The sequence below is a fragment of the Bombyx mori genome, chromosome 17, assembly GCF_030269925.1.
Source record: "Bombyx mori chromosome 17, ASM3026992v2".
Taxonomy (NCBI): Eukaryota; Metazoa; Arthropoda; class Insecta; order Lepidoptera; family Bombycidae; genus Bombyx; species Bombyx mori.
This window is the reverse complement of record NC_085123.1, coordinates 4,065,824-4,076,321: the sequence shown is the minus strand read 5'-3', so window position 1 is coordinate 4,076,321 and position 10,498 is coordinate 4,065,824.

Genomic DNA, 10,498 nt, shown 5'->3' with positions numbered 1-10,498 from the left:
ATCAATGTCACATGTGTAAACAAATTAATATGAATGCCATTTAAATTTACAGCAATACGTGCGTGTGGTTGTTATTATTGGTAGCCTTCTTCTTTCCATCGTTAATTGTGTCATTACTCGTGTAAATTATATTAGTGCTTATTACTACTACTCATCATGTTAGGATTCTGAGGACGATCCCATAAATAAACATCTGTTATTGTAAAATGAATGCTGGAGTTAATTTTTAGTAGTCGTGAAAAACCAAACATATTTGAATAATAAACATCAGAAAAACGTTATTTAATTAAACTAAAAGTATGTTCCTGACATATCTTCGGTGACGAATAACTGTGTAACGCTTAGATTGTATAAATTAAGTTACAGTCGTGATTTGAGATACTTGAAGAAATGGGAATAGCTTTTAGCCCCATCTTGTAGCATCCGAATAAACTATCATGAAACGACAGTAATGACATCTAGTAGGCCTTGTAAAAATAATAGTTGCATTTAGTGATTCTATTCGACAACAGATGGCAGTAAATGCCCTAAAAATTGGTGTTATTTCGTTTTCTGAGAATTTTAGGCAAATAACGGAAAAAAGCGTATAAAAAAGGGATCTCTCATAAGCTTGCCCTTTCATACGATGTAGGTAGGTGTAGCTGATGTATGCCTATTACAGCATGAACATGTAAGACAGTGTTGTTATTTTTCAAATAACACTGAAAATAATCCCTAACGATAAGTAGTCGTGACCTAAAGGCTATAAACACTTCGGATATATAATAATATGATGAAGAAAGCATCAAGCGACGCTACTGCTTCTACAACTGTATCAAACTACTGATTTTCACAAGAAAATACTTACATATGTTTGAAAACGGATTAATTTTGCGAAATTATAAGGCCGCAGCTCCATGATGACCTGGAGCTTGACTCAGTCAGTAAGTATCTACAGTCGGTATCATTGCGCCACTTTGAAAAGGCGGTACGACATGAAAACCCTTTTGTCGCCGTCAGGAATTACATACCTGATCCTGTAGACCGAATGGTAAGCAGTCGACGTCGCCCTAAGCACGTCATTACGGATCCTCCCGATTCATTAACGGTGCTTTTAGGTACCACAAGCTCGACGAGTGAATTAACTCATAAACACAGCCCACTGAGTTTCTCGTCGGATCTTCTCAGTGGGTCGCGTTTCCGTTTCCGATTCAGAAACGATCGTAGATTCTGCGAAGCACTGCTCTTGCTAGAGCCAGTGTTAGCAACACTTCCGGTTTGATCCCCATGAGCACACCTACACGTCAAGGAGAACCTGAAATAGCCTCTCAAGGCTATTAGCATAGGTAGGGGAAAAAAAGGCCGCAGGGACTAACCATCAAACCCACTGAGCTACTCGGGATCGTGACTCCAATCTGGTGGTAGATTCAATGACGCACTGCCCTTGTTATGGAGGATGTCAACAAAATCTCTCAGATTGAGTCCTGTGAGCTCACCTACCAACCAAGTTTGAAGCCAGGAGCCCTTTAAGGCTACTGGCAGGCAGAAAAACCTGCTAATTATGAACATCCGATTTTACGGTTCTAAGCTTGAGATAAATTGTCATAGATTAGTTGACTGGACGGAATGCTAACCAGTACAGATTGTGCGAAAATGTTTTGACATTTTGTAGAGAATATTTTAATATGAATTGAAAATACGAATGTGCTTGTAGCGACGAATAGAAAATTACCAGGAAACAATGCCTTGGAATTTCCGATGATTTGATGTCAAAGAAGAAATAATAATTATGGACTAAAATACAGTTAAGGCTGTACCCAATTATGTTGAGATAGATTTAAAAACTGCTGTTGAATAAAGTTATAAAATGTTTTCTGAGTGATATTTCATTTAAATTCAGTTGACGAGATTTGATCCGTTTTCAATCTAACTTTGCAATGGAACTTTTCAACTATCAATTAGAAAGTTCTGATAAAAAAATATAGGCATATTTAAAATTCACAGGACTCATTCTAAGAAAATAGGTATCGAGAATTTTTAAATGTAAGTTTTAAGTGTTACTTTTAATTGGAAGTTTTTGGATTCTGAGTCGCTTTTGGGAATAAAGCAGCTAGTGACAGAGACATTCATTACTTTTATACAAAAAAATCGGCCGATTCTGTTCTGTTTGCAAAAATATGTGTTATAAATTTAAATTACTTAGATAGCTTTTGTCTTTTTTCAATATCAACCACCAGCCACTGTTATCGCTCAGTATATTTAGAACAAACCAAAGATACAATTATGAACATAGATCATAGAACATACATTGCCAAAGATTACCTGACTACGGAATCCTAGCCTGTTTAGGTATTGTACTAAAATTTAATGACATTTCGTATAAAGAGAATTTAATATGAATTGAATTCACGAATGCGCTGTAGCGACGCATAGTTCAAATTTACCAGGAAGCAATCCTTTATCTCCTGGCTTTATCTCCACTCTATAAAACATTGATAGGTTGACTGACCCTTTGTCTTTAATTAAAGCAATAAGCCGAAAAAAAGTTAACATAAAATGATTTATTATCACATGAATGTTTTATCTAATTCAATGGAAGGACACTTTAAATGACGCCCGTCCTTAAATATTTACCAACCATTAGTGGCGTTTTATTATTAATGGAGTTTATGTGTAGCACTTCAGCTTCACACAGTACGCCAGCACAATCTATTGTAATAATACAATATCTAATCGATTGTCGTGATGCAAAATTAGGAGCGTATCGATTATTGCTGCGTTATATATTTTGTTAGGTACTTACATCATTTTATCCGATTTGAATTTTTCTGAAAAAAAAAAAAATTAATTTTTTTATTGCTTAGATGGGTGGACGAGCTCACAGCCCACCTGGTGTTAAGCAGCACAACGTAAATGCGGCACCCACCTTGAGATTTAAGTTCTAAGGTCTCAAGTATAGTTACATCGGCTGCCCCACCCTTCAAACCGAAACGTGACCCAGCGATTTTCACTAGGTCGTTGGTCAATCTGGTAAGTGGTTGTCCCACACTGCGCTTGCCTGTACATGGTCTCTACTCGAGGATCTTTCTGCTCAATAGGCCGTCAGATCTTCGCGATGTGTGGTCTGCTCACTCCCACTTCAGCTTGCTAATCCTACGAGCTATGTCACCAACTTTGGTTCTTCTACGGATCTCCTTATTTCTAATTTATGAAAATACATAAAATTCATAAACCACAAAAAGCCCGTAATAAATAGAATGAATAAAATAACAAAGAAGATTGTTCGTTTTCGAAAAAAGTTATTTCAAAACTTTTTATTTCAAAAAGATTTTCAACAGCTCTCGAATGAAATGTCCCATAAAAAATTCTGAGGTATCCGCAAGATGTCTACAGCGTCGATGGTGACTTACTCCTGCGTGAGACGGAGTCGGGGAGTATTCAGCGGCGGATACGACGAGGCGATTTTCATGACAGACCGCTTTTGCGAAGTACCGTTCTGACGCTGCTTTCAGATGTTTTCTGATTGATACGAAGCCTAGGTCGTCGTGAAGATAGACGCTTCTCGCGAAATACGGTGCTTGGAAGGCTAGTATCCTGCTAAAACGGGATTGAAGAGAATAAAGGGTGTCTTCTGTGGGTACGGGCAGTTTGAGCGAACACCGCACTTGCATAGGGCATTATATATGCAAGCTTTATGAACTGTTACCTTGTTACGAAGGGACGTTATACTCCGCTTCGGGGGGGTACTTCCTACTTCGGGTAAAGTATGTCGAGACGGACCTTATGCGTGGGCCAAAGGTCATTGTGATGATCCCCAGAAAATTTTACAAGTGCGAGAGAGAAATGTATACGAATGCACTGGTGGTAGAACCTCTTGGGAGTCCGCACGGGTAGGTACCGCCACTCCACCTATTTCCACCGTGAAGCAGTAATGCGTTTCGGTTCGAAGGGTGGGGTAGCCGTTATAACTTCACTGGCGGTAGGACCTCTTGGGAGTCCGCACGGGTAGGTACCGCCACCCCACCTATTTCCGCCGTGAAGCAGTAATGCGTTTCGGTTCGAAGGGTGGGGTAGCCGTTGTAACTATACTGAGACCTTAGAACTTATATCTCGAGGTGGGTGGCGCATTTACGTTGTAGATGTCTATGGGCTCCAGTAACCACTTAACATCAGTGGGCTGTGAGCTCGTCCACCCATCAAAGCAATAAAAAAAAAAAGAATCAATCTATAAGCAAACAAAACTAAACCAATGCGAGCTGTTATGGGTTAGTATGTGTGAATATGAGTGAACCTCGGAGGTCTGGCTGAAGTCGAAGACCACAACAGCCAAGAGTTCCGCTGAGTCTTTAACGTTATTAAAAGACGCGTTGAACTGGGGGAAACAGGATGTCGTGAGTTTCCTCAAACCGTCGGTTTGTTTATGAGGTGTACTCTGAAGAAACATTTGTGGATCACATTATTTTCGCGTGTTTATCTAATATTGTAGGTATTTCGACTTTGTTAATGCCACAGAGTATAGTTACATCAAGAGAGACCGAAATAGCAATGAGATTATGAGTGAGATATGTACCTATATGATGATATGTCTAAAACTGATATATTTTTAAAGTTATATTAACTAATTTTTGGATTGCTAAAACAGTCATTTTTGCTTAAATGTTTCAAATCAAGCAATAGCTGACACCGCTAAAGCTTCGTATAATCGATTCAAACACCCCACATTCGGTTCAGATATCTAATTAGCGGGCAACATTCCCGATAAATCCACATGAAACACTGTAATAACGACGTAATCCTCGATTGAGATGATTGCCTCCACGCGATATATCTTTTTTTATGCTCGTTTATCGCCCGATAATATAATAATCATAACGCGCTGACAATAATGGCATGCCAAATAAAATCTACCTACCCTACATTCGGTTCGTATTGAAAAGAATCCCGTGTCCAAATGCCAACATAAAGTTTCAATTTAGAATCATTTCAAATAAGGTTCGAAATTCGATATTTAAACGGACGCGTTGGGCCGTTTTTTGTTTTTCATTTATAAAACGATGTTCGAAAATGGAACGTGTTTACAAATTGGACGAAGTTTCGGGACGCGCGGGAAAGCAATATGTTTTTATTTCTTTTTAATTTCCGGTTCGTTTTAATGGCGTCGAAATCAATATAATGGTGAAGCGGGCAGCGCCATTTTCGCCATTTTGTGGTTTTGCTCATTTAGCGTCATTGGGCACGCATCAATGAGGGTGTAGTGGTATAATTACACAATTAATGTCGTTATGAAATAGATCTGATTCAATTTTTTAAGTTAATCAATCATAGTTTACGCTATGATTAACATAGATTTATTACTGGCGGCAGAACTTCTTGAGTCCGCACGGGTAGGTGTAGGTACCACCACCCTGCCTATTTCTGCCGTGAAGCAGTAATGCGTTTCGGTTTGAAAGCCGTTGTACTGTAAAAACTGAGACTTGAAGGTTAGTGGCAGTATTTTCGTTCTAGATGATATGGGCTCCGGTAACCACTGAACATCAGGTAGGAGGCCGGATCTCGTCCATCAATTTAAGCAATTGTTTTTATTTATTGTGCCATTACAATAAAAAGATAAACATTAAAGACATATCCTAACAGAAAAAAAAGTGTTTCCGCATTCAGCTCAGCCAGGTATTCACGGAAACTATAATACTATTCCGTGGAGATAAAAAAAACTTTAAAGAGAATACATAGGTAAACAAACAAATATGTGGGTATATTCTGCTCAATAGGCCGTCAGATCTTCGCGATGTGTGGTCTGCTCACTCCCACTTCAGCTTGCTAATCCTACGAGCTATGTCACCAACTTTGGTTCTTCTACGGATCTCCTTATTTCTAATTTATGAAAATACATAAAATTCATAAACCACAAAAAGCCCGTAATAAATAGAATGAATAAAATAACAAAGAAGATTGTTCGTTTTCGAAAAAAGTTATTTCAAAACTTTTTATTTCAAAAAGATTTTCAACAGCTCTCGAATGAAATGTCCCATAAAAAATTCTGAGGTATCCGCAAGATGTCTACAGCGTCGATGGTGACTTACTCCTGCGTGAGACGGAGTCGGGGAGTATTCAGCGGCGGATACGACGAGGCGATTTTCATGACAGACCGCTTTTGCGAAGTACCGTTCTGACGCTGCTTTCAGATGTTTTCTGATTGATACGAAGCCTAGGTCGTCGTGAAGATAGACGCTTCTCGCGAAATACGGTGCTTGGAAGGCTAGTATCCTGCTAAAACGGGATTGAAGAGAATAAAGGGTGTCTTCTGTGGGTACGGGCAGTTTGAGCGAACACCGCACTTGCATAGGGCATTATATATGCAAGCTTTATGAACTGTTACCTTGTTACGAAGGGACGTTATACTCCGCTTCGGGGGGGTACTTCCTACTTCGGGTAAAGTATGTCGAGACGGACCTTATGCGTGGGCCAAAGGTCATTGTGATGATCCCCAGAAAATTTTACAAGTGCGAGAGAGAAATGTATACGAATGCACTGGTGGTAGAACCTCTTGGGAGTCCGCACGGGTAGGTACCGCCACTCCACCTATTTCCACCGTGAAGCAGTAATGCGTTTCGGTTCGAAGGGTGGGGTAGCCGTTATAACTTCACTGGCGGTAGGACCTCTTGGGAGTCCGCACGGGTAGGTACCGCCACCCCACCTATTTCCGCCGTGAAGCAGTAATGCGTTTCGGTTCGAAGGGTGGGGTAGCCGTTGTAACTATACTGAGACCTTAGAACTTATATCTCGAGGTGGGTGGCGCATTTACGTTGTAGATGTCTATGGGCTCCAGTAACCACTTAACATCAGTGGGCTGTGAGCTCGTCCACCCATCAAAGCAATAAAAAAAAAAAGAATCAATCTATAAGCAAACAAAACTAAACCAATGCGAGCTGTTATGGGTTAGTATGTGTGAATATGAGTGAACCTCGGAGGTCTGGCTGAAGTCGAAGACCACAACAGCCAAGAGTTCCGCTGAGTCTTTAACGTTATTAAAAGACGCGTTGAACTGGGGGAAACAGGATGTCGTGAGTTTCCTCAAACCGTCGGTTTGTTTATGAGGTGTACTCTGAAGAAACATTTGTGGATCACATTATTTTCATCATGTAATTCATTTGTAATGAATCATTTCAAATAAGGTTCGAAATTCGATATTTAAACGGACGCGTTGGGCCGTTTTTTGTTTTTCATTTATAAAACGATGTTCGAAAATGGAACGTGTATACAAATTGGACGAAGTTTCGGGACGCGCGGGAAAGCAATATGTTTTTATTTCTTTTTAATTTCCGGTTCGTTTTAATGGCGTCGAAATCAATATAATGGTGAAGCGGGCAGCGCCATTTTCGCCATTTTGTGGTTTTGCTCATTTAGCGTCATTGGGCACGCATCAATGAGGGTGTAGTGGTATAATTACACAATTAATGTCGTTATGAAATAGATCTGATTCAATTTTTTAAGTTAATCAATCATAGTTTACGCTATGATTAACATAGATTTATTACTGGCGGCAGAACTTCTTGAGTCCGCACGGGTAGGTGTAGGTACCACCACCCTGCCTATTTCTGCCGTGAAGCAGTAATGCGTTTCGGTTTGAAAGCCGTTGTACTGTAAAAACTGAGACTTGAAGGTTAGTGGCAGTATTTTCGTTCTAGATGATATGGGCTCCGGTAACCACTGAACATCAGGTAGGAGGCCGGATCTCGTCCATCAATTTAAGCAATTGTTTTTATTTATTGTGCCATTACAATAAAAAGATAAACATTAAAGACATATCCTAACAGAAAAAAAAGTGTTTCCGCATTCAGCTCAGCCAGGTATTCACGGAAACTATAATACTATTCCGTGGAGATAAAAAAAACTTTAAAGAGAATACATAGGTAAACAAACAAATATGTGGGTATATTCTGCTCAATAGGCCGTCAGATCTTCGCGATGTGTGGTCTGCTCACTCCCACTTCAGCTTGCTAATCCTACGAGCTATGTCACCAACTTTGGTTCTTCTACGGATCTCCTTATTTCTAATTTATGAAAATACATAAAATTCATAAACCACAAAAAGCCCGTAATAAATAGAATGAATAAAATAACAAAGAAGATTGTTCGTTTTCGAAAAAAGTTATTTCAAAACTTTTTATTTCAAAAAGATTTTCAACAGCTCTCGAATGAAATGTCCCATAAAAAATTCTGAGGTATCCGCAAGATGTCTACAGCGTCGATGGTGACTTACTCCTGCGTGAGACGGAGTCGGGGAGTATTCAGCGGCGGATACGACGAGGCGATTTTCATGACAGACCGCTTTTGCGAAGTACCGTTCTGACGCTGCTTTCAGATGTTTTCTGATTGATACGAAGCCTAGGTCGTCGTGAAGATAGACGCTTCTCGCGAAATACGGTGCTTGGAAGGCTAGTATCCTGCTAAAACGGGATTGAAGAGAATAAAGGGTGTCTTCTGTGGGTACGGGCAGTTTGAGCGAACACCGCACTTGCATAGGGCATTATATATGCAAGCTTTATGAACTGTTACCTTGTTACGAAGGGACGTTATACTCCGCTTCGGGGGGGTACTTCCTACTTCGGGTAAAGTATGTCGAGACGGACCTTATGCGTGGGCCAAAGGTCATTGTGATGATCCCCAGAAAATTTTACAAGTGCGAGAGAGAAATGTATACGAATGCACTGGTGGTAGAACCTCTTGGGAGTCCGCACGGGTAGGTACCGCCACTCCACCTATTTCCACCGTGAAGCAGTAATGCGTTTCGGTTCGAAGGGTGGGGTAGCCGTTATAACTTCACTGGCGGTAGGACCTCTTGGGAGTCCGCACGGGTAGGTACCGCCACCCCACCTATTTCCGCCGTGAAGCAGTAATGCGTTTCGGTTCGAAGGGTGGGGTAGCCGTTGTAACTATACTGAGACCTTAGAACTTATATCTCGAGGTGGGTGGCGCATTTACGTTGTAGATGTCTATGGGCTCCAGTAACCACTTAACATCAGTGGGCTGTGAGCTCGTCCACCCATCAAAGCAATAAAAAAAAAAAGAATCAATCTATAAGCAAACAAAACTAAACCAATGCGAGCTGTTATGGGTTAGTATGTGTGAATATGAGTGAACCTCGGAGGTCTGGCTGAAGTCGAAGACCACAACAGCCAAGAGTTCCGCTGAGTCTTTAACGTTATTAAAAGACGCGTTGAACTGGGGGAAACAGGATGTCGTGAGTTTCCTCAAACCGTCGGTTTGTTTATGAGGTGTACTCTGAAGAAACATTTGTGGATCACATTATTTTCGCGTGTTTATCTAATATTGTAGGTATTTCGACTTTGTTAATGCCACAGAGTATAGTTACATCAAGAGAGACCGAAATAGCAATGAGATTATGAGTGAGATATGTACCTATATGATGATATGTCTAAAACTGATATATTTTTAAAGTTATATTAACTAATTTTTGGATTGCTAAAACAGTCATTTTTGCTTAAATGTTTCAAATCAAGCAATAGCTGACACCGCTAAAGCTTCGTATAATCGATTCAAACACCCCACATTCGGTTCAGATATCTAATTAGCGGGCAACATTCCCGATAAATCCACATGAAACACTGTAATAACGACGTAATCCTCGATTGAGATGATTGCCTCCACGCGATATATCTTTTTTTATGCTCGTTTATCGCCCGATAATATAATAATCATAACGCGCTGACAATAATGGCATGCCAAATAAAATCTACCTACCCTACATTCGGTTCGTATTGAAAAGAATCCCGTGTCCAAATGCCAACATAAAGTTTCAATTTAGAATCATTTCAAATAAGGTTCGAAATTCGATATTTAAACGGACGCGTTGGGCCGTTTTTTGTTTTTCATTTATAAAACGATGTTCGAAAATGGAACGTGTATACAAATTGGACGAAGTTTCGGGACGCGCGGGAAAGCAATATGTTTTTATTTCTTTTTAATTTCCGGTTCGTTTTAATGGCGTCGAAATCAATATAATGGTGAAGCGGGCAGCGCCATTTTCGCCATTTTGTGGTTTTGCTCATTTAGCGTCATTGGGCACGCATCAATGAGGGTGTAGTGGTATAATTACACAATTAATGTCGTTATGAAATAGATCTGATTCAATTTTTTAAGTTAATCAATCATAGTTTACGCTATGATTAACATAGATTTATTACTGGCGGCAGAACTTCTTGAGTCCGCACGGGTAGGTGTAGGTACCACCACCCTGCCTATTTCTGCCGTGAAGCAGTAATGCGTTTCGGTTTGAAAGCCGTTGTACTGTAAAAACTGAGACTTGAAGGTTAGTGGCAGTATTTTCGTTCTAGATGATATGGGCTCCGGTAACCACTGAACATCAGGTAGGAGGCCGGATCTCGTCCATCAATTTAAGCAATTGTTTTTATTTATTGTGCCATTACAATAAAAAGATAAACATTAAAGACATATCCTAACAGAAAAAAAAGTGTTTCCGCATTCAGCTCAGCCAGGT